General features: G+C 47.6%; 1 protein-coding gene and 1 pseudogene across 2 annotated transcripts in view; both read right to left on the minus strand.

The window, feature by feature from the left end:
• TMEM131 (transmembrane protein 131) overlaps window positions 1-20,621 on the minus strand; it is a 3,850,119-nt gene that overhangs the window by 2,025,515 nt on the left and 1,803,983 nt on the right. The gene's annotated exons all lie outside the window — the stretch shown is intronic.
• On the minus strand, window positions 10,833-11,455 carry LOC122802515 (annotated as a pseudogene).

Below are 20,621 nucleotides of genomic sequence, written 5' to 3' on the forward strand. Positions count from 1 at the left end.
ATCCTGCAAGAAATCTGAGGTATCTTCTGCAAATTGGTCTTATGGGGACGTGCAGGTATGCCTCCTTGAGATCTAGAGTTACCAGCCAAGACTCCTTGCCCAGCATGGGAAGAAGCTGCTGTAGGGTCAGCATTTTGAATTTTGGAACAATAAGGAATGTGTTTAAAGCGGACAGGTCTAGAATGGGTCTTCATTTGTTTTCTTTTCTTGGTACCAGGAAGAGTCTGGAGTAAAATCCCTTCCCTTGCTCCATAGGTGGTACCCTTTCCACAGCTCTCATTCTTAATAGCTGAGATATTTGTTTTAGAGCTTCTGTCCTTTGAGAAGGTGGTAGGTTTGGCATTCCTCTCTTCCCTGGTAGAGTATGGAAATGGAACCTGTAACCTTGGTCTATAGTTTGCAAAATCCATTTTTCCCTTGTTATGCAGTGCCAGTTTTTTGAGAATAATGTTAGTTTTCCGCCTAAGGGTGTTCCCTGGTAGGCGGTGCCACTGTCAAGTCACTGTGATGGAGTTGTTGTAGTGGTGGTGGCTGCGTCTGTGCCTCGCTGGTTGTTACCTTGCCATTGGCGTCCCCTGTAGGCACCCCTGGATTGGTTTCTGCCTCTTGAACGCCTATTCCTGCCTCTCTGGGCCTTAGAGGAGTCTGGAAAGGACCAATTTTTGGAGGGCCAGTTCCTGCTAAACCTTGGAGGTTGAACCTGTAAAAAATCTTTCACCGTTTGTACAGATTTTGCCTTCTCTTCCATCTTTTTTAGCACCTGTTGAGCAGGGGAACCAAATAAATTAACCTTGTCCATGGGTGCATCCAAAAGCTTTGATTTGACATGGTCTGGTAATGCCTGTTCTTTCAACCATGCATGCCTCCTGATAACTGTGCCAGTCATGGCTGATCTAAAGGAAGCCTCCAGTGCATCATAGCCGCATTTTAAAGAATGGTTACTAACCTGCTGTATGTTATGTACCATTTCCTGAACATATTTCTTATCTAAAGATTCTTCAGAGGAAAGCTTTTTAGTTAACTGGTCAAGCATAAACTCTTGATATTGAATCATATGAAATTGGCAGTTCAAAGCTCTAGCTGACAAGGTAGCAGAAGTGTAAACTTTTTTACCCCATCTCTCTAAGGACCTGGATTCCCTTTCAGAGGGGAGGGGGTTTTTAGTAGAAGTAGCAGCTACAGCTTTAGGGCCCTGAGCGATGGTCTCTGGATCTGCCAAGGGAGCCTTGAATAAATGATGGTGAGTGTCCGGGACCCTGTAGAACCTATCGGGCTTAGCAGGAGCCGGAGGTAAGGAATCAGGAGCAGTGCAAGCATCATTAAATGCATCATCTACAACAGAAAGAACTGGAGGTATAGCCAAAGGCCTATGTTGTGGCAAATGTAGAAAAGTTCTAAGTCTTTTTCTGGAGTCTGAAAAATCTTGGCCCTGCCACTGAAATTGTTCCCTCATAGCATGCAATGTTTCCCCAAAGGAAAATTCCTCAGGTGGAGAGGCTGAAGGAATGGACTCTTCAGCATCAGAGTCTTCGTAAGGAGAATAAGGAGCCTCAGGAAGTTCTGAATGTTCTGATTCATCAGAAGAACCATCAGAGAAAACTGGTTCAGGGGGCTCTGCTCTAGGTCTCTTTTCTGGAGGAGGGAGAGAGGACCTGTCTGGATGGGGCTGGGAACCACGAATTAAAGTAATTAAATCCTCAGCTAAAGATAGCATGTGAGAGCTAGTGCTGGGCCTGTGTGGAGGTGGTTTGGCAGGCACAGATTTTGAAGCTTTGGCTGTTTTGGCCCTGGCAAAGGCCTTAATAGACATGGCTGTAGGAGGCCTAGCAGCTCCACGTGCAGGGGTTGAAATATCCAGGGGAATTGTGTCTGATAAATCCTGGGAAGCCGCAACAGGAGGCTGATTTTCAGAAGCAGATTCTACCAGGTTAGAAGAGGCCTCGGTAGAAGGCATGGTTTCAGCTGGAGAAAGAACCGTTTGCTCGGTTTCGGCCGAAACCGAGACACTCGCGGTTTGCTTAATCGCGGTTTCGGCCGAGACCGCGGACCGCGAGTGTCGGTCCTTTTCTTTTAGTTTTTTTTAAATTTGCGCTGTCGGAGGATCCGACGGCATAATGTAGGCAAAATCAGAGCCGAAAATCTGTTCAGCAAACTCCGACCGACGTCTGAGCGTCCGTCGGTTAAAAGAAGAGCAGGCTAGACAAGCTGCTACGTCGTGGTCTGGGCCTAAGCAATGTATACAGTAGGAGTGGAAATCTTTATGAGGTATTTGTTTCCCACAGGATAAACAGTTATTAACTTTCTCTGACATCGGCTGAGGCAAGAAAGAGTCCCCAACGGGGTACTTAGCTTTTTAGAAGTCTTCGAAGTAGTATTCGGTAGTAGTAATCTCTGGATCTGACCGACTGGCACTTGCGAACAGCTTCTGCTTCGGGCGCCGCGTGGCAAGAAAGACTGAGGAAAATGGCGTCGGCTGATGCCTTTATACCCGAATAACTGCAGCTATGACGTCGGGTGATGTGCGACACCAGCCGAAGCCAGACCCAGACTTTGGAATCCGGCCGACCGAAGGGCTGCCTGAGGACAGGACAACCCATTTGTAAGGACTGCAGATGCATCCTTGAAGGACATCTTGGACTTGTGTACGTGACTGTTGAGTTGGCTGAGATCTAGTATGGGTCTCAGGTCCCCTGTTCTTTTCGGCACCAAAAAGAATTTTGAGTAAGTCCCTAATCCGATTTGGTCTGAGGGGACACGCTGGATAGCTCCTTTTTCTAGCAGCTGCGAGACATCTGAGGGTGCTTGATCCATCTGACTGGGTGGTATGTCCGGGATTTTTCTGATTGGCGGGGGTAATGACGAGAATGGAATGAGGTAACCTCCGGAAATTATACGTAATACCCATCGGTCCTGGGTAATTCTTTCCCAGGCTTGCGGATATAAGGAAATTCGACCTCCGACTGGCTCTGGATAAGTGCAGTCGGGCGCACCCTCAGGAATGAGAGTATGGAGAACCACGGAAGGAGTCGCGGTCTCACGAATTGCGGGGGGCCCCCTCTGCTTCTGAGGCGACGTCTCCCTGAATAACCCCCCCTCCCCTGCCTCTGGAGGGGGGGTTCACCTTGTGCGGTAGGAAAAAACCTCTGTGATTTCTTGAACCACACCCCCCCCCCCCTGCTGGGCCTTGGGATAACGCCTAGAAGGAAGGGAAAAACAGACCCCTACGGCAGACAATGTCTTTCCCTCTTGCTCGCACCTGGTGAGGGTATCTTTCACTTTGGTCCCAAACAAGGAGGAACCATCAAAAGGGGCGACAGTGAAGGAAGACTTGAAGGCCTCCGCAAAGTGACACAGGCGCAGCCAGGCTTGCCTCCTAAGGGCAACCCCTGAACTTGCTGCCCTACTCGCTCCCTCGGCTGCATATGAAATGAGCCGCATGGATGAGTTGACAATGGAGTTGAGGATAAGACACCTGGGCATTCACCGACTGAGCCACAGCCTCAGGAACGTTACCCACAACAGTATCTCCTAACTCTTTGAGGAGCTCTCTCTGGAGCCGAGTGAAGTGAGACAAGTAATTCAGCGACCATAACGTAAAGTTCGCTTCTCATACCGGTCCATGGTCCTAGACTCCTTGTTAGGAGGATGGACGGATGAAGAAGACTCTGCTACTTCCGTCTGGGTGGCTACCGCCACCACCATGGCATCTACAGGAACACTTTTAGACAGAAACTGTTTGCCCTGGAGGGCGGAAAGAAACTTGTTGGGACGCCTGGGCACGGGCTCCACAGAATCAGCGTTCTCCCACACTCTTCAACAAATCAGGTCAAGGAGTTCGTCGAAGGGTGGAGACACCCAGGAGGCGGAAGGTTGAGCATCGAAAGCCTTAAGGAATGCTGACTCCTCCTCAGAAGGGGCTTTGGAAGGCCAGTCACCTCTTTGTTTCAGTATCTCCAGGATATCGGAGAAGGAAACATCATCAGAGGATGACTTCGGGGACCCCTCCGATTCCTCGAGGTCAGTATCAGAGGTGAGGGACTCATCTTGGGAGTCTATGTGCTTCCTCTTGCATGTTTTCTTTCTGGGGGCTCCTCAGGCACCAACTCTGAGGGACCCTCAGAAATTTGTGGACCACTCGTGGAGGTATCCCTAGGCTCTGGTGCTCTGCTGTCCATGGATGGGTGGTGAACAGAAGCTCTCACTGGAGTGGTGGGGGACAGAGTGACCGACCCGCCTGATATAGCTGACGACCTGGCCAGCGCAGTCCGCATAGCCTCAAATGCTGCCCCCCCCCCCCCGAGTCCGAGGAGCGACCAGTCTTCTAAGCCATGACAGGAATCGGAGTTCCCCGAGCCGAAGCACCGAGAGGGAGACTCAGAACCGAAATAAGTTCCGAGATGTCCCCCTCAGGCCTGACCGAAGAGTCCCGAGTCCCAAACCCCGATGATGGAGCCGACGGGGTCAGAGCCGATGTCAGTAGCGATGGAGCTGAATGGGGCATCGTAACTGGCCTAGAAACATCACGCGGGGTGGAACACTCCGGCTCCGAAGACAGAGATGCGCTCGGAGGAATGATCAAAGAAGGTGTCGGGACGGGCTCCGGAGCCGACTGGGTCAGAGCCAAAAACAATTTTGCTAAAACCGGTGACTGGAGGAGCTTCTGAACCACCCTATCCACATCCGAAAGGGTCCTGGAGGATTTGGAGGACAGGGATGGAGAATGCTATCTCCTCTCAGGAGAAGTAGGTTTGATGCTAGGCGATTGGCTCCTAGGAGGTTCCAATACAATTGGAGCCGACGCCGGTTCCACAGATACCAATCCTTCCTGCAGCCCAGAGGACAGTGGAGCCGAGGAGGTTGATGCAGTTTTAGGCATTTTCTCCGGAGGCTGCGATGAAGCTGACAGAGCTGGAGATCTCTTTTTTGACTTGCCACTGGAAGCCAAAGCCATAGCCTCTTCAAAAGACGTTTCAATAGTCCCTTTAAGATTAGCTTATTCTTTCTCTCTTGGAGAACTCTAGGGCTGAACGCATGACAAAAGATGCAGGATTCCTGCAGATGGATGTCTCCTAAGCAGTAGACACAAATGGAATGTCCATCGGTTATGGACATTTTGTACCCACATTTTGAACACTTTTTAAATCCTGAAGGTTTATGCTCCTTTGTATCCTTAGACATTTTAATTGCTGCGCCCACAACACAAAAACCAAGTCAGTACAAGAACAGGCGTTCAACTCTATAAAGGCGGGAACAACACTGAGGTAATCAACACCAAAGCAGCGATCAAGCTGCACACAAACTCTAGCACAATTTCAAACAATGGAACACAAGGAGAGGATAGCCAAAACCTCTAATTTAAACGGTTTGGTAAACACAGAAGGAAACAGAGGAGAACTAGGCCCTCTAACTGAAACGGGCCTAGCCCGGGAACAGTAAGAGGGATACCACACAAAAACTTACAATAACCAAGCCTAACACACCACACAAAATTAGACAGCTTTAAACAATAGCTATGAAAATAGCTTTTGATTGAATCAAACTTCTCTTAAATCAAGAAAAGAAGGTACTTAGCCACAGCCAAGCGAGACCACGTCCTAGCTACACGAGCAGCAAACGAGATCTGGGGATATGGAGCAGTGCACCATGGGATACCCGCTTAGACCAGCCAATTAGAGACTTCGAGCTAGTAAAATCGGCCAAGTCAGAGCCGATATTCGGCTCCGAACCCACGGGTAAGAATGTAGGCGAGATAGGACTACATAACATCTCTTATTTAATTCCTGGCTGTACTCCTATACCTCCTCAGACTATCATAATATAATGCATCTCAGCAATTTTACTCACTTTGTCTCACAATTATCCGTCCTACTACTCTAACACACATGCTGCGTTCTACACAAACTACAGAACGAACTGGGAGCCCACCTAAGTACCATGTTCAATCATAGCCTCACCTCATGCTTTGTGCCGACTGAATGGCGCACAACGACGGTTATCCCACTCCACAAAGGGGGAACCACTACGGACCCTGGGAACTACCGCCCCATTAACCTGACGAGCCTGGTCTGCAAGGCTATGGAACGTATCATCATGGAACTTATAAACAATGACATTGGTAATCTCCAAACTCTAGACCCCACCCAGTTCGGGTTTGTAAAAGGCAGATCATGTCTCCTAAACCTGACAGAATTCTTTGAAGTGGTCAGCAAAGCCATAGATGAGGGTAAGGTGGTTCACACAGCCTATCTAGATCTCGCCAAGGCTTTCGACACCATCTCCCACTCCAGAATTATAGACAAACTCACTAAACTAGGTATAAATCCCTATGTCACAAAATGGGTTGCCAAATGGCTCACTGACAGAACCCACACTGTGAAAGTAGCAAACTCCAAATCTGACTTCAGACCAGTGACAAGTGGAGTACCACAGGGTTCAGTCCTGGGTCCTCTCCTGTTTTGTATCTACTTCTCAGAAATACAGGCTAACACAGAAGGTCTTTGGCTAATGAAGTTCGCAGATGACTGCAAACTAGGAGCCATAATAAAAACTCCTAAAGATGTGGACATCCTACAAAAGGGCCTCACTGAGACAGATGCCTGGTATCAAAGCCATGGCCTTGAGCTCAATGCCAAAAAGTGCACTGTCATCCCTTTTGGTAAAAACTCTGTGCCCATGAACTACCGCATAGGTCGTAGTCTACTTTACACTGAAAGTGTGATAAGAGACCTTGGGACACAGGTGGACAGTAGTCTCTCCTTTGATAATCACATCGTCACAGGACTCAGGAAATCCTTGTACGTGGCACACCTCAATACAAGAGGTTTCTCATTCAGGAAAAAAAGAGGTAATTGTTCCCCTCTACTCGTCACTCATTAGACCCATTATAGAGTACAATGCCCCTTTTGGCATGTACCACACAAGACATCTACAATAACTAGAAAGGCTGCAGAAATACCTCACAAAGAGGATTATTGGCCTCAAACAGATGCCCTACGCAGACAATCTCAAAAAACTCCAGCTTTACTCCATCGCATATTGCCTACTCAGAGGTGATCTCTGCCTAAGATACAAAGCTATGTCAAACCCAGAGCTGTTGGACATGCTCCACTTAAAGAAATCCCAATCCCTCCGAGCTACATGCTCTTGGGACCTACACCTTGTCACCACAATAAACAGAATATGCTGGAGGGATAGACTCCTGTCCCAGAGACTTTCCATACTCTGGAACAACCTACCTATATATATATCAAACAAAGCTCCTCATTAGCACTCTTCAAGAAAAATCTTGATGATTGGATGGGAGATAGGAAATTCACCTGGGGGATCACTTCTGTGGCTCTGTTCGACACGGGCACAGGAAAATAATTTTCTTGGGTGGCGGAAGCCAGGGTACCTTTTTGGCTAGGCTTATATAGGCCCTAGGGCCAATAGCCTAGTACCGACCTATGAACTACCCAACCTCCTTCCAGTACACTCTCCCTGCCATACTGTATACACTATCAACTCTCTGCCATGTTTTTCCTTAAAACTCCCTTCACTGTTTTACAATCTATACAGATCGAAAAGCAACTTCAAACTAACCCATACTTATTGCCCATACTGTGACATGCTTCACCTTCGACTTACCACCTACCTCTGTACTCTTACTCTCATACTGCTATATATTCTCTTTCTGCTGTGTTCTCCATTAAAGCTTTCCTCACTGTACTCTACAAATTGCAGATTTAAGTCTACTTCAGGCAAACCAATGTTTTTTTTCTAACTACAAATTGTAGTATAATTGTAGTTTAAAGCTGTTATCAAATGTTCTGTCACATTACTCTAAACATATTTGTCATGCAAATACCAAACTGTTCCTGTTTATAGGCTCGTAGGAGTTTACTAGGCTAACAGCCCTAGAGGCCTTACAAGCCTAGCCATATTTATCTCAAGTTGCCCCAATTGTCTTTGGTTAGGTGAGTGAAGTTCAAAGAGGTAAACGTCTATGGTAGCGAATACCAACTTTCTCTGTCCAGCAGGGACATGTGCACCACCCCAGGAGGGAATTTGCTGTCATCCATCCACTGATTTAGGCTGCATTTGAACAGGGTCGGGGAGGGGCTCCGTTTCACTTGAACTGGAAGCTTATTCCAGAGAAGTGGCAGTCTCTGTGAGCTGTATCTATCTCTCCAGCAAGACTTGTTCATGTCAGAGGCTAGATTAAGATCCCTGGAGTGAGTGACCTTACTGCAGTTTGATTTATGAATGTATAGCATTTCCATCAGGACCTGGTTATAGACTGCCCTGTAAGCCAGGCACAGGTCACCTAAAGCAACCTCTAGCAGACACAATACAGTGACAGTGCTGTCAGTTTTTCCGTGCAAGACTTATTTTGTATACCCTGTAATTTCTTGGTGAGAAACCTCTGTCGTCTCCCCAATTTTTGCAGGTGCCTGGTAAGGTACATGCAAAAGGGAACACTGTACTCAATTACTGGTCTTACCAGGACACAGTTTAATAGAATTACAACATCCTTAGATGTAGATGTGAGGCCTTTACTTATAGGAAATGCCAAACTGAAGGATTTCCTTACCACTGTGGATATGTGGTGGTCAAAGTTCAGATTGCAATCAATTTGAGTACCCAGATCACATACCACTGGGTCTACACTTGGGGGAGGTGCTATCTATAATGTAGTTAGCAAGGATGCCAGCTTTCCCAAAGGGAATAATAAGGGCATTTTTTTGTCTTTAGCTTTAATCCATGGTTTTGGCACAAATTATTTCTTGAGTTAACCCTGTCTGCAGTATATTAGCATCATTGGGGGATTCAATGATTGCTCCCAAGTTGCAAGTCAGCCACAGGCCATCCAAGTTTGTCTGGGCTTCTGAGAAATAAATTCAAAACAGTAAGGGGCCCACAACAGAACTTTGTATGCCACTGGTGACTGGTCTTCTGCTAGAGGTGAAGTTACCCACTTTGACAGTGTGTGTCCTGCCGCTGGATCCAGATGGCTACCCATCTGGTAATGTAGGGGTTAATTCCCAATTGGGAAAGTTTCTCTACAATACCTGAGTGGGTGATTGTGTCTAATGCCCTGGTTATGTCAAGATAGGTGGTATGCACCGTCATTCCTTCGTCCAGGACTTTGGTGACTTTCTCGAAGAAGTCAACCATATTTAACAGGCATGATCTACCTTTAACGAATCCAAACTGGGTTGGGTCCATAGTATGGAGATTACCTATGTCCTTGTTAAGTTCCATAATAATTCTTTCCATGACCTTGCAGATGAGGCTAGTTAAGCTTATGGGCCTACAATTCACAGGGTCAGTTGATAAGTCTCCCTTTGAGCAGAGGGTTTACTGTTGCTGTTCTCCATTTTGCTGGAACATAGCCAGTTTGCAGGCTGTGGTTAAACAGGGATCCAAATGGGTCTACTAGTGTTTAAAAGGCAACTTGGGATATCTGGTCCCATTGATGCTTTTGGCCTGGAGAGCACTGAGGTGACCTGCACTGTTGAGATAATAAGCTGAGGAATGGCAGCAGGTATACTTTGGGGGATGACTGGAGGGGAACAAGGGGGTGAAGTTTTCTCCAAATCTGTCAGCTACCAGGTTGACTACTACCTCTGGTTGAGTATGGGTGGTGTCATCTATAACCAGTTCAGTGCATAGCTGGGTATTTCTTTTAGATTTTGTTCATAGGCAAGTACTAGGTTAGCTGCCCTTGTGAGCCATTTTAAGCCTAGCCAATTTTCCTTCCAAAGGTAAGAATCAAAGCCTGTACCTTGTGCCTACTAGGTAGACACCTTACCTATTATATCAACCCCCAACCTGAATGATCAGGCTGGTCTCTCACAAAGAGAATACCTACATAGTGGTGTAGCAAAAACATTCTCATTTAACTACTGTGGAAATAAGACATGACTACACGTCCACTTATGAGATGAGACCAAGCAGTTACTTTTTAGATCTTACTGACCTTGATTATTTAACAAACCGTAAGCAGGGGAACAAGCGAGGTTGTTGCCCAAGCAATGATGTAACAAAACACAGTCAAAGGCCTTTAAGCATCAAACTGATTCTATAATAATTTCAAAATATCAATGACTTTTAATTATACAATGTGCTTCATCATACATTATACCCATATTATTCGTGTCTGAAATTAATGTACACAACATATCACTGTGGTCCTCTGCTGTACATCTCTATGGCCCAGAGAGTTAATTAAAATAACACGAACAATGAAAGCCTTGGTAACATAGCCGAACATGACCCACCCAGCTCCCGGTAGCAGGAGATGTAAGACTGAATGAGTAGTGCCCTCTTTATTAAAGTAAACAAAGTGCACTTGGTAAAATCGTAACTCATCAGTATGACTGGTATCAGGTTCCTGTTGCACACTTTACCTCACCATAAGGCAATGCACCAGAGTATGGCAACAAACTCCTTCTCAAAAGCTCCCCTTCATCATTAATTTGAAGCTACAGAGATACAAAATTACTGAAGGTCATACAATATGCTCAGGATCATACAATCATGTCAGGATAGTGAATGAATTGTACAGATCTTTATTATCAGTACTGTGGTCTGACCTTATAGCACAGTTTCTTGTGGTGACAGAATGGGCCCCACTTAGCAGGCAGCCTCATTTCTTTAAAACAGACATTATTTTGGAAATGTTCTTTTAATTCCTGAATATATTTTAGAAAGAGGTCTGCACCTTTAGGAGGCACAACACTGCCCCAAACAGTAGCTCCAAATGTCATTTTTCAAATGTTTAAAGGCACAAAGAAATTGTGAATATTCCAGAGTCCATTCCTAATAAGCTATCTATAGTAGGGCATGGGTTACACATACTTTGGTTGACTTGCTTTGCTAGCAGTGTATTTTGCTGAGTAATTGTTGCCTTTTTTTTGGCAGTTACAGCACAGGAGGCCCCCTCCAATCAGAAACAGTGCAGCACCTGCCCAGCCAATGAAGAGTGAAGCTCCCAGCTCCATCTTATTGGCTGCAGATACTAACTGGTTGTAGAAGTTGCGGATGACAACATTTGCAGTCCGGCAGACTGGGATAAGCAGAAGTACACCAGACAGGACAAAGATAATCCCTGCCACTATGCAGATCTTGGCCTTGGTGTTCTCATCTTCCATACAGTTGGTGCAGTTCCCACCAGCAATGGCGGCAAATATTCCGATGATGGCTAAAATAATGACCATAATGGTCAGAGCACAGGCTGCTTGAAGGTCTTGTGGCAAATTTAACATAGAATCATACATCTTGCATTGCATCTGTCCTGTGCTCTGTACTACACAGTTCATCCATATGCCTTCCCAGATGGTCTGAGCAGTCACTATGTTTGGCCAATGAAAGCAGTGACCTTCCACATGGGTAATGCACAGCATGCAGTTGCTCCAGTCCAACCAATCACTGACAGAGCCATGCCAAGGATCTGTAAACCAGCTGATGCCATTTTGTGTGATGAACACAACTTCTACGTAGCTAAAATGGAATACCTTATTAGCATAAAAAGGTAGCTTCTTTCCAGTTTTGAACCACTGCTTTAGCTGAATCATTTCTCTCACATACGTCTCTCTCCGTCTCTCGTCTGCAATTTTTATACCACATGAGAAGCCTTGCCCTTCCCAATGATGTCACTAGTTTTCATCTGTTACAGAGAAGCAGGTAGATAAAGAAAACTGAGCAGTTTCTTTTTCTATGTCACTACTCTCACTGAAACTAATAACAAATGTACTATCAAAATAATGTTCTAAATGAAACAGTCTTTCCCCCAGCAACAGCATTGCTGAGTATCTCAGATGTCTTTAACAGGAAAACTTTTAGTTGTGTACTTACCATAACGATAGATGTATGTGAACCATCTCGCCTACATTCATTACTGATGGGTTCTCGGCTCCGACTCGGCCACTATAACTAAGTCTCTCATTGGCTGGGCTAACCCTGTATCCCAGGATGCATCATGCCCAAACCTCCAGATCTTGTTTGCCCCAACATGATTCTCCCACATACACCAAACCACAAGGATAAATAAGTAAGAGGAGAGAAAAAATAATATCCTCATAGAAATCAGAATACAGGTTTCCTCCAAGTCCAACAGGTAGGGGGCAAGGAGGGTGGGTACGTAAGAATGTAGGCGAGATGGATCACACACATCTATCGTTATGGTAAGCACATAACTAAAAGATGTAATGTGATCCTATCTCGCCTACGTTCATTACTGACGGGACAGTGTCCCTAGCACTTACATCCCGGGAGGCTCACTGGAAAACACTCCTGAGCACTGTGGAACCAAAGGAAGCCGAACCTCTAGAGGCCACGTCCAGTTTGTAATGAGAAATAAAGGTATGTGGAGAAGTCCAAGTAGCCGCTGCACATATCTCATCTATGGACAATCTAGCATGAAAGGCCACTGAAGTTGACATAGCCCTGGTAGAATGCGCCCTAACTGGAAAGGGAAGATCCTTATCTGCTAATGCATAAATAAATGAGATGCAGTCTCTAATCCACTTAGCTATGGTGCCCTTAGTTACAGATCTGCCCATTCTATTGTCCGAAAAAGACATTAACAACTGATCTGATTTTCTCTCCTGCTGTGTCCTATTTAAGTAAAACCTCAGTTGTCTATGCACAACTGGTGCAATTTGTATTCCGCTTTGTTGGAGAACCTTGGGAAAAAGACCGGAAGCTCAACAGACTGGTGGAGACAAAGGGCAGAAGAGACCTTCAGGAGAAAGGAAGGATTAAGTCACAACGATACTCTGTTCTTATGAAAAATTAAATAAGGAGGTTTAGCAGAAAGAGCTTGAAGCTCCGATACTCTTCTGGCTGAAGTTATGGCTACCAAGAAGGCAGTCTTCCATGACAGAAATTTCAATTCGCAGGAGGCTGCCGGCTCAAAGGGAGAGGACGTCAAAGCTCTGAGCACCACATCTAAATCCCATGGCAAAATGGGCTGCGAAACCGGTGGGCGCAGCAGCCAGGCTCCTTTCAGAAAGGCTTTACACAGCATGATAATTGGAGATTGCTGCCAACTGAACCTTTATGGTGGAAGCAGCCGAACCTCGTCTAAAGAGTGAAGCTAAGAAATCTAACACAGCGAACACCGGTGCTGTAAGGGGGTCCAGATCACGTTGCTGAGCCCAAATTGCAAATCTCTACCATTTACTAGAGTATATTTTCCTAGTAGAAGACTTGTGGGAGGAAGACAGAATAAGAACTACTTCCAGGGTAAAAATATGCTGTCTGACTAAGGTCGGAAGTGGAGGAGCCAAGCAGCGAGCTTGAGTGTTCGTAGGGATGGATGGCACTGTCCTGACTGATGAGTCAATAGGTCTGGAGCTGGGTCCAGAATCCAAGGGCCATCCACCGCATACTTCCGAAGGAAGGGGAACCAAACTTGATGGGGCCAGTGTGGTGCGATCAAAATCATTTTGCTTCCCAAGCAGGAGGCCTTCTGAATCACTCTGGATAGCAGGGGGACTGGCGGGAAGGCATAGAGCAGACCGGAGGGCCAATTGTGGACTAGAGCATCCCTGAGAGACTCCCCCTGTGGGGAGATGAGTGAAAAAATTGCTGCACTTTGCATTCAGGGGACTGGCAAAGAGGTCGCAGCAGGAGAGACCCCACTTGGAGAAGATCTGTGCAGCCACTCTGTCGTTCAGGGACCACTCGTGAGGCATCAGAATAGCTCTGCTCAGCCTGTCTGCTATCACATTGGACTTCCCCCGGAATGTGCGTTGCCACTAGAAAGCGCTGGGAAGCGATAGCCCAATTCCACACTCTCATGGCCTCTCTGCAAAGGGGGTATGACTTGGTTCCTCCCTGCTTGTTCAGATACCAGACAACCGACATATTGTCGGAGAGAATCGCAATAGTTCCCTTGGGAAGAGAGCTGTGAAGTGCCTGCAATGCTAGAAGCACCGCTCTCATCTCTAGAACATTGATATGCAAGTGAACCTCGTGGTCTTGCCACGTACCTTGGACCATCTCACCCAGATAATGCCCCCCCACCCTATCTGGGAGGCATCCGTGGTTACTGTGGCAATAGGGAACGGGGGGCTCAAGGGTCTCCCTTGGTCCAGATTGGAGGAGAGAAGCCACCAACACAGGTCTTGCCGGCATCTCTCCGTGATGAGGATCGGGTGGGACAAGGGGCTTTCCTGATATGACCACTGGGCCGAAAGGAGCCACTGAAGTATTCACATGTGTAACCTGGCCAGCGGAACTAAGAGAATGGTAGCCGCCATTGATCCCAACAACTGAAGAACCCTCCTGGCTTGGGCTTTTCTGCGGGGTAGTAAAGCCAGGACTTGGGCCTGTAATACTTTTATTCTCTCTGTCGGTAGAAAGGCTCTCATCTCTACAGAGTCTAGCTCTGCCGCCGATAAAGGCAACATGCTGTGATGGCAGCAATACAGACTTTGCCCAATTGAAAGAAACCCCTAGAAGATAGCCCAATTTGACAGTAGCTCTCATGGCTTGAACAAGTAGATGCCTGGTGGGGGCGGTGAGGAGCCAGTCGTCTAGATAAGGAAACACCTGGAATCCTAGACGTCTCAGGTGAGCTGTCACCACTGCCAGACACTTGGTGAACACCCTGGGGGCTGTGGTGAGACCAAAGGGCAGGGCCCGGAATTGAAAATGACTGGCTCCCAGCCGGAAGCGTAAATGATTCCTGGAAGCCTTGTTTATCTTGACGTGATAATAGCCATCCTTGAGGTCGAGGGAGCACATCCACACTCCTTTTTCCAGCAATGGGAAAATGGATTGCAAAGTGACCATTCGGAACTTGGACTTCTTTACAAAGCGGTTTAAACGGCTGAGATCCAGAATGGGTCTCAAGTCCCCTGTTCTTTTGGCACCAAAAATAACCTTGAGTAAGTTCCTAATCCGATCTGGTCTGCGGGGACTGGTTGGATGACTCCTTTTTCTAGCAGCTTTGAAACCTCTATAGCTGCCTGATCCCGTTGACTGAGTGGAACGTCCGGGATTTTCCTTGATGGAGGGGGGGAATGAAAAAGGGGAATGGTGTAACCTCCGGTGATGACACAAAGCACCCATCAATCCTGAGTGATGGACTCCCAGGCCTGAAGATGCTCCGAAAAATGACCACCGACTGGCTCTGGAGACACACAGTCGGGTAATCCCTCAGGGATGTTGGTAGGAGGAACCACGAAAGGACTCGCGGTCTCCTGTATTGCGGAGGCCTCCACCGCCTCTAGGGCGACGTCTTCCATTAAAATTCCCCCCTCCTCTGCCCCTGCAGGGGGGTCACTTTGATGGGCAGTGGAAGACTTTTGAGATTTTCTGAACCACATTTTCCCTCCCCTCTGAGCCTTGGGAGAAGGCCTAGTGGGTAGTGAAAAACAGGCCCCAACGGCAGACAAAGTCTTACCCTCCTGCTCACATCTAGTGATGGGTGTCTTTCACTTTGGGTCCAAAAAGGGAGGACCCATCGAATGGGGCGTCCGTGAAAGAAGACTTGAAAGCCTCCGCAAAATGACACAAGTGCATCCAAGCTTGCCTCTTAAGGGCTACCCCCCAACTCGCTGCTCTACCCGCCCCTTCGGCTGCATAAGATATGAGCCTCATGGACGAGTTGATGATGGAAGAAAGGGTAGACAGCTGGGAGTTAACAGACTGGGCCAACGGCTCAGGGAGGTTACCCAACAGGGTATCTCCCAACTCCTTTATGAGATCCCTTTGGAGCTGCGTAAAATGACACAAGTAATTCAGCGACCGCAAGGTAAAGGTCGCTGAAGACAGGGTACGCTTCCCATACCTATCCATACTCCTAGACTCCTTATTAGGAGGATGGATGGAGGTAGAAACCTTCGCCACGTCCTGCTGGGTGGTGGACGCCACCACCATGGCATCCACAGGTACTCCCTTGGTCAGAAATTCTTTTCCAGGTGGCGCAGATAAAAACTTATTGGGGCGGCTAGGAACTGGCTCCACAGAGTCAGGGTGTTCCCACACCCTTCGACAAATAAGATCCAATAATTCATCGAAGGGTGGAGACACCCAGGAGGCGGAAGGCTGGGCTCCGAAGGCCTTGAGGAAGATCGACTCCTCCTCAGAAAGGTTTTTGGAAGGCCAGTCGCCCCGCTGTCTCAAGATCTCCAGGATATCAGAGAACGAGACATCATCCGAGGACGACTTCAGGGACCCTTCTGCATCATCAAGGTCGGTGTCCGAGGTGACAGAGTCATCTGGGGAGTCTACGTGCTTCCTCTTACACAACTTCTTCCTTGGAGGCTCTTCAGGGACAGACTCTGAAGGGCCCTCAGAAAGTAGGGGACCACACATGGAGGTGTCCTCAGGCCCGGGAGCCCCGCTGTCCAGAGATAGGGGGGCACCAGAAGCTCTAGTCTCAGCGTCTAGGGAAGGAGTTGCTGATTCAGGTGAAGTCACGATGGACTTGGACAGCACGCTCCTCATAGCCTCAAAGGCAGGTCCACCAGAATCGGACGAAAAACTCGCCTCCAAGACCATGACCAGAGTCGGGGTACCCCTAGCCGAAGCACCAAGGGGGAGACTCGGAGCCACAGTCTGAAGCCCCAATGTATCCCCCTCTGTAGACGGAATGGAAAAGGTTGGAGCCGATGTCGGATCCGAAAGGCTCGCGGGAGGTTTCAGAGCTGACCCAGGGACTTCACTCGATTCGGCAGACTCCAGCTCCGACGACACCGAGGTTGTCGGAGGAGGAAGAAAATTAGAAGTTATGTACCTATCATAACGTTCCATGTTAGTTGTCTTCTCTCGCCTTCTTTCTTGCTGGATGGGTTCGGAGCCGATCCTCGGCTCCGACTCGGCACTTGCTAAGCTCGAGAGTCACTTTTACCAGCTTGAGGCAGCCCCATATCCCATGATGCAAGGCGGTAAATACCCAGATCTCGTTTGGTATCTAGAGGGACAACTGCCTAGCATAAAAACTTTCCACTAAGGAAAGAAGAGCAACTAGCCTAAAGGCTGTAAGGGGAAACCAGATAAATAAAACTAGAACTAACTGGTGCCCAAAATCTTCCAGAGACAAGGGAGATCAAGGTCTGTCCAGGCAAGGGGGACAGGAGGGAGGGTCGCAAGAAAGAAGGCGAGAGAAGACAACTAACATGGAACGTTATGGTAGGTACATAACTTCTAAATGTTAAGTTGTCAATCTCGCCTTCATTCTTGCTGGATGGGACCGCGTCCCTAGCACCTCTATCCTGGGTGGCTCAATGGAACAGACTCTTGAGAACCGTGGAACCAAAACTGGCCCTACTCCTGGAGGCCAAATCCAATTTGTAATGAGAAACAAAGGTATGAGGAGTGGCCCAAGTGGCTGCTGCACAAATAGTATCTAAGGGTAGCCTAGCCTGAAAAGCTGTAGAAGTGGCTAGGCCTCTAGTGGAATGTGCCTTTGGTTTTGAGCACAGTTGTTTGCCCCTAAGTTGATAAATGTCAGAAATGGTGGAAGATAGCCATCTAGATAAGGTCACTTTGAAAACAGGGTGGCCTTTCTTATTTTCAGCATAAGAAAGAAAAAGCTGATCAGACTTCCTGAATTGCTTTGTTCTGTCCAAATAATATCTGAGTTGGCGGTGAACATCTAGATAATGCAATTTTTGTTCTGATCTGTTGGAATAATTAGGAAAAAATACAGGAGATCAATGGATTGGTTTAAATTTGTTTTTGAAGCAACCTTGGGCAAAAAGGATGGATTAGTTCTCAAGGATACTCTGTCCTTGTGGAAGACCAAATATGGGGGACGAATAGAGAGGGCATGAAGTTCTGACACTCTCCTAGCCGAGGTAATAGCGACAAGGAAGAGTGTCTTCCACGAAAGAAACTTTAGTGAACATGAAGCAGCTGGCTCGAAAGGAGGAAGAATTAAGGATGTCAGCACTAGATTTAGGTCCCATTGTGGAGGAGGACTCCTGACAGGAGGTCTGAGGAGAAAAATTCCTTTCAGAAAAGCTTTACAAAGCTTGTGGGACATAATGTTGTGATCTGCAAATCCGACATGAAAGTTCGAGATTGCAGCCAACTGAACTTTGACCGTGGAAGATGAAGAACCCGAGTGAAAGATTTCCGCTAGAAAATCCAAAACTGCATGAACAGGGGCAGTAAAGGGATCTATGTTCCTCGATTTCGCCCAAAGGGAGAAACATTTCCACTTGCTAGGGTAAATCCTTCTAGTAGAGGATTTAAGGGAAGCTACTATGATATCTCTAATGGGGTTAGAGATCATAGGAAGCCTGGCTAAGGAAGGAAGTGGAGCAACCAAGCTGTGAAGTTGAGAGAAAGGATGGACCGATGCAGCTAACCCGATTGGTGGATCAGAAGATCTGGCACTGGGTCCAAATGCCACGGCTGCACCAAAAGATGACGATGAAGGAACGGAAACCAAATTTGTCGAGGCCAATACGGGGCAATGAGAATCATTTTGGCTCTCAAAACGGTAGCTTTCTGGAGTACCTGTGGTATCAATGGAAAGGGAGGAAAGGCATAAAGAAGTCCCTGGGGCCAATCTTGGGTAAGAGCGTCTCTGGGGGGATGGCCCGGAAGTGGGAAGAGAGAGAAGAATACTGGGCATTTGCTGTTTTGGGGAGTAGCAAAAAGATCGCAACATGGGCGGCCCCACTTCTGAAAAATCTCCTCCACTATAGATTGCTTGAGAGACCACTCGTGAGGCATGAGTATAGCTCTGCTCAATCTGTCCTCTAAAATGTTGGTTTTCCCAGGGATATGCGTTGCTACCAGAAACCGATGAGAGGAGATCGCCCATTGCCAAAGTCTAAGAGCCTCTCGACACAAGGGATAGGACTTGGTTCCGCCCTGCTTGTTGATGTACCATACTACGGACATGCTGTCCGTGTGAACTGCAATCGTTCCTAAGGGAAGAAAGTCGTTGAGGGCTTGCAACGTTAAAAGCACTGCTCTCATCTCTAGGACATTTATGTGCAGGTGGTATTCGAACGGTTGCCACGTCCCATGAACCATCCTGCCCTGATAATGACCCCCCCCACCCGATCAGGGAGGCGTCCGTAGTGACTGTGGCTACCGGGGCCGGGAAAACAAAGGGTCTGCCCCTGATAGACTTGGGGAGAAGAAATCCACCAGGATAGATGGTTTTTGCAAGTTTGTGTCACCAGGATCTGGTGACGCATGGGAAGCTGTTGGTAGGACCATTGTGTGAACAACATCCATTGAAGGAGACGCATGTAAAAAACGGGCCAAAGGAAGAAGAGTAATGGCAGCTGCCATGAGGCCCAATACTTTCAGGACCAGTCTGGCTTGCACCTTTTTGCTGGCAAGGATGATCCGCACGTGGTTTTGGATATCTAGAATTCTCTGGCTTGTTAGGTTTGCTGACATCCGAGCATTGTCTAAATTTGCACCTATAAAAGTAATAGATTGGCAGGGCAATAAGGAGGATTTTTCGTAGTTGACCGAAATTCCTAACTGAGTGCAGAGATTTAGGGTGTAATCTCTGGCTTGGAGAAGTTGATGCCTGGTGGCGGCTGAGAGGAGCCAGTCGTCGAGATACGGAAACACCTGGAATCCTTGACGTCTCAGGTGAGCCGTGACCACTGCCATGCATTTGGTGAACACTCTGGGGGCTGTAGTGAGACCAAAGGGCAGGGCTCTGAATTGAAAATGACTGGACCCCAGCCGAAAGCTGAGAAACCTTCTGGAGCGTCTGTGGATTTTATGTGATAGTACGCATCCTGAAGGTCTATTGAGCACATCCAGTTGTCTTTGCCTAAGAAGGGCAAAATCGATTGAAGTGTGACCATCCGAAATCTTGTCTTTTTCACCGACTTGTTGAGTCTGCTGAGGTCCAATATTGGTCTCCAATCTCCGCCTTTTGGGAACCAAAAAGAACCTTGAGTAGATTCCGGGCTCTGAATGGTCTGTTGGAATTGGCTGAATGGCCCTTTTTTGTAGAAGCTTTGATACTTCTAATTTTGCAATTTCCCTTAGACCGGGTGGAACGTCTGGAAGGGAATTTTTGTGAGGGAAGGGACTTTCCTCGAAAGGAATCTTGTAACCCTTGGATATGATCGACTGTACCCATTTGTCTTGCGAAAGGGAAAGCCAGGCTTCTGGGTACAGCGATAATCTTCCCCCGACTGCCTCCAAGGATGGACAGTTGGGCAACACCTCAGGGATGCTGGAAGGGCTTGTCAGAGAGGGGCTCTCTGCTGCCCTGGTTCTGCAGACCCCCTCTGCCCCTAGGGCGGCGTCTATTGTTATTACCCCCTCTGCCTCTAGGGGTAAACTGACCGCGTGTGTCCGGCGTGACTCCCTGAGATTTTCGGAACCACATCTTTCCCCCCTTCTGTCCTTTGGGGTAAGGCCTAGAAGGGGTGGAAAAGCAGACTCCTACGGCAGAAAGAGTCTTGCCGTCTTGCTCACACCTGGTCAACGTATCCTTCACCTGAGGACCAAACAATGTTGACCCATCAAAGGGAGAGTTTGTGAAGGACGCCTTAAAGGGGTCTGCAAAATTACAGAGCCGCATCCAGAACTGACGTCTGAGAGCCACTCCTGTCCCTGCAGCTCTACTTGCTCCATCTGCTGCATAAGAAATTAGCCGCATGGAGGAGTTGGTTATGGAGTTAAGGATTCCT

The sequence above is a fragment of the Protopterus annectens genome, chromosome 5.part0, assembly GCF_019279795.1.
Source record: "Protopterus annectens isolate FY-2018-M chromosome 5.part0, PAN1.0, whole genome shotgun sequence".
NCBI classification, from domain to species: Eukaryota; Metazoa; Chordata; order Ceratodontiformes; family Protopteridae; genus Protopterus; species Protopterus annectens.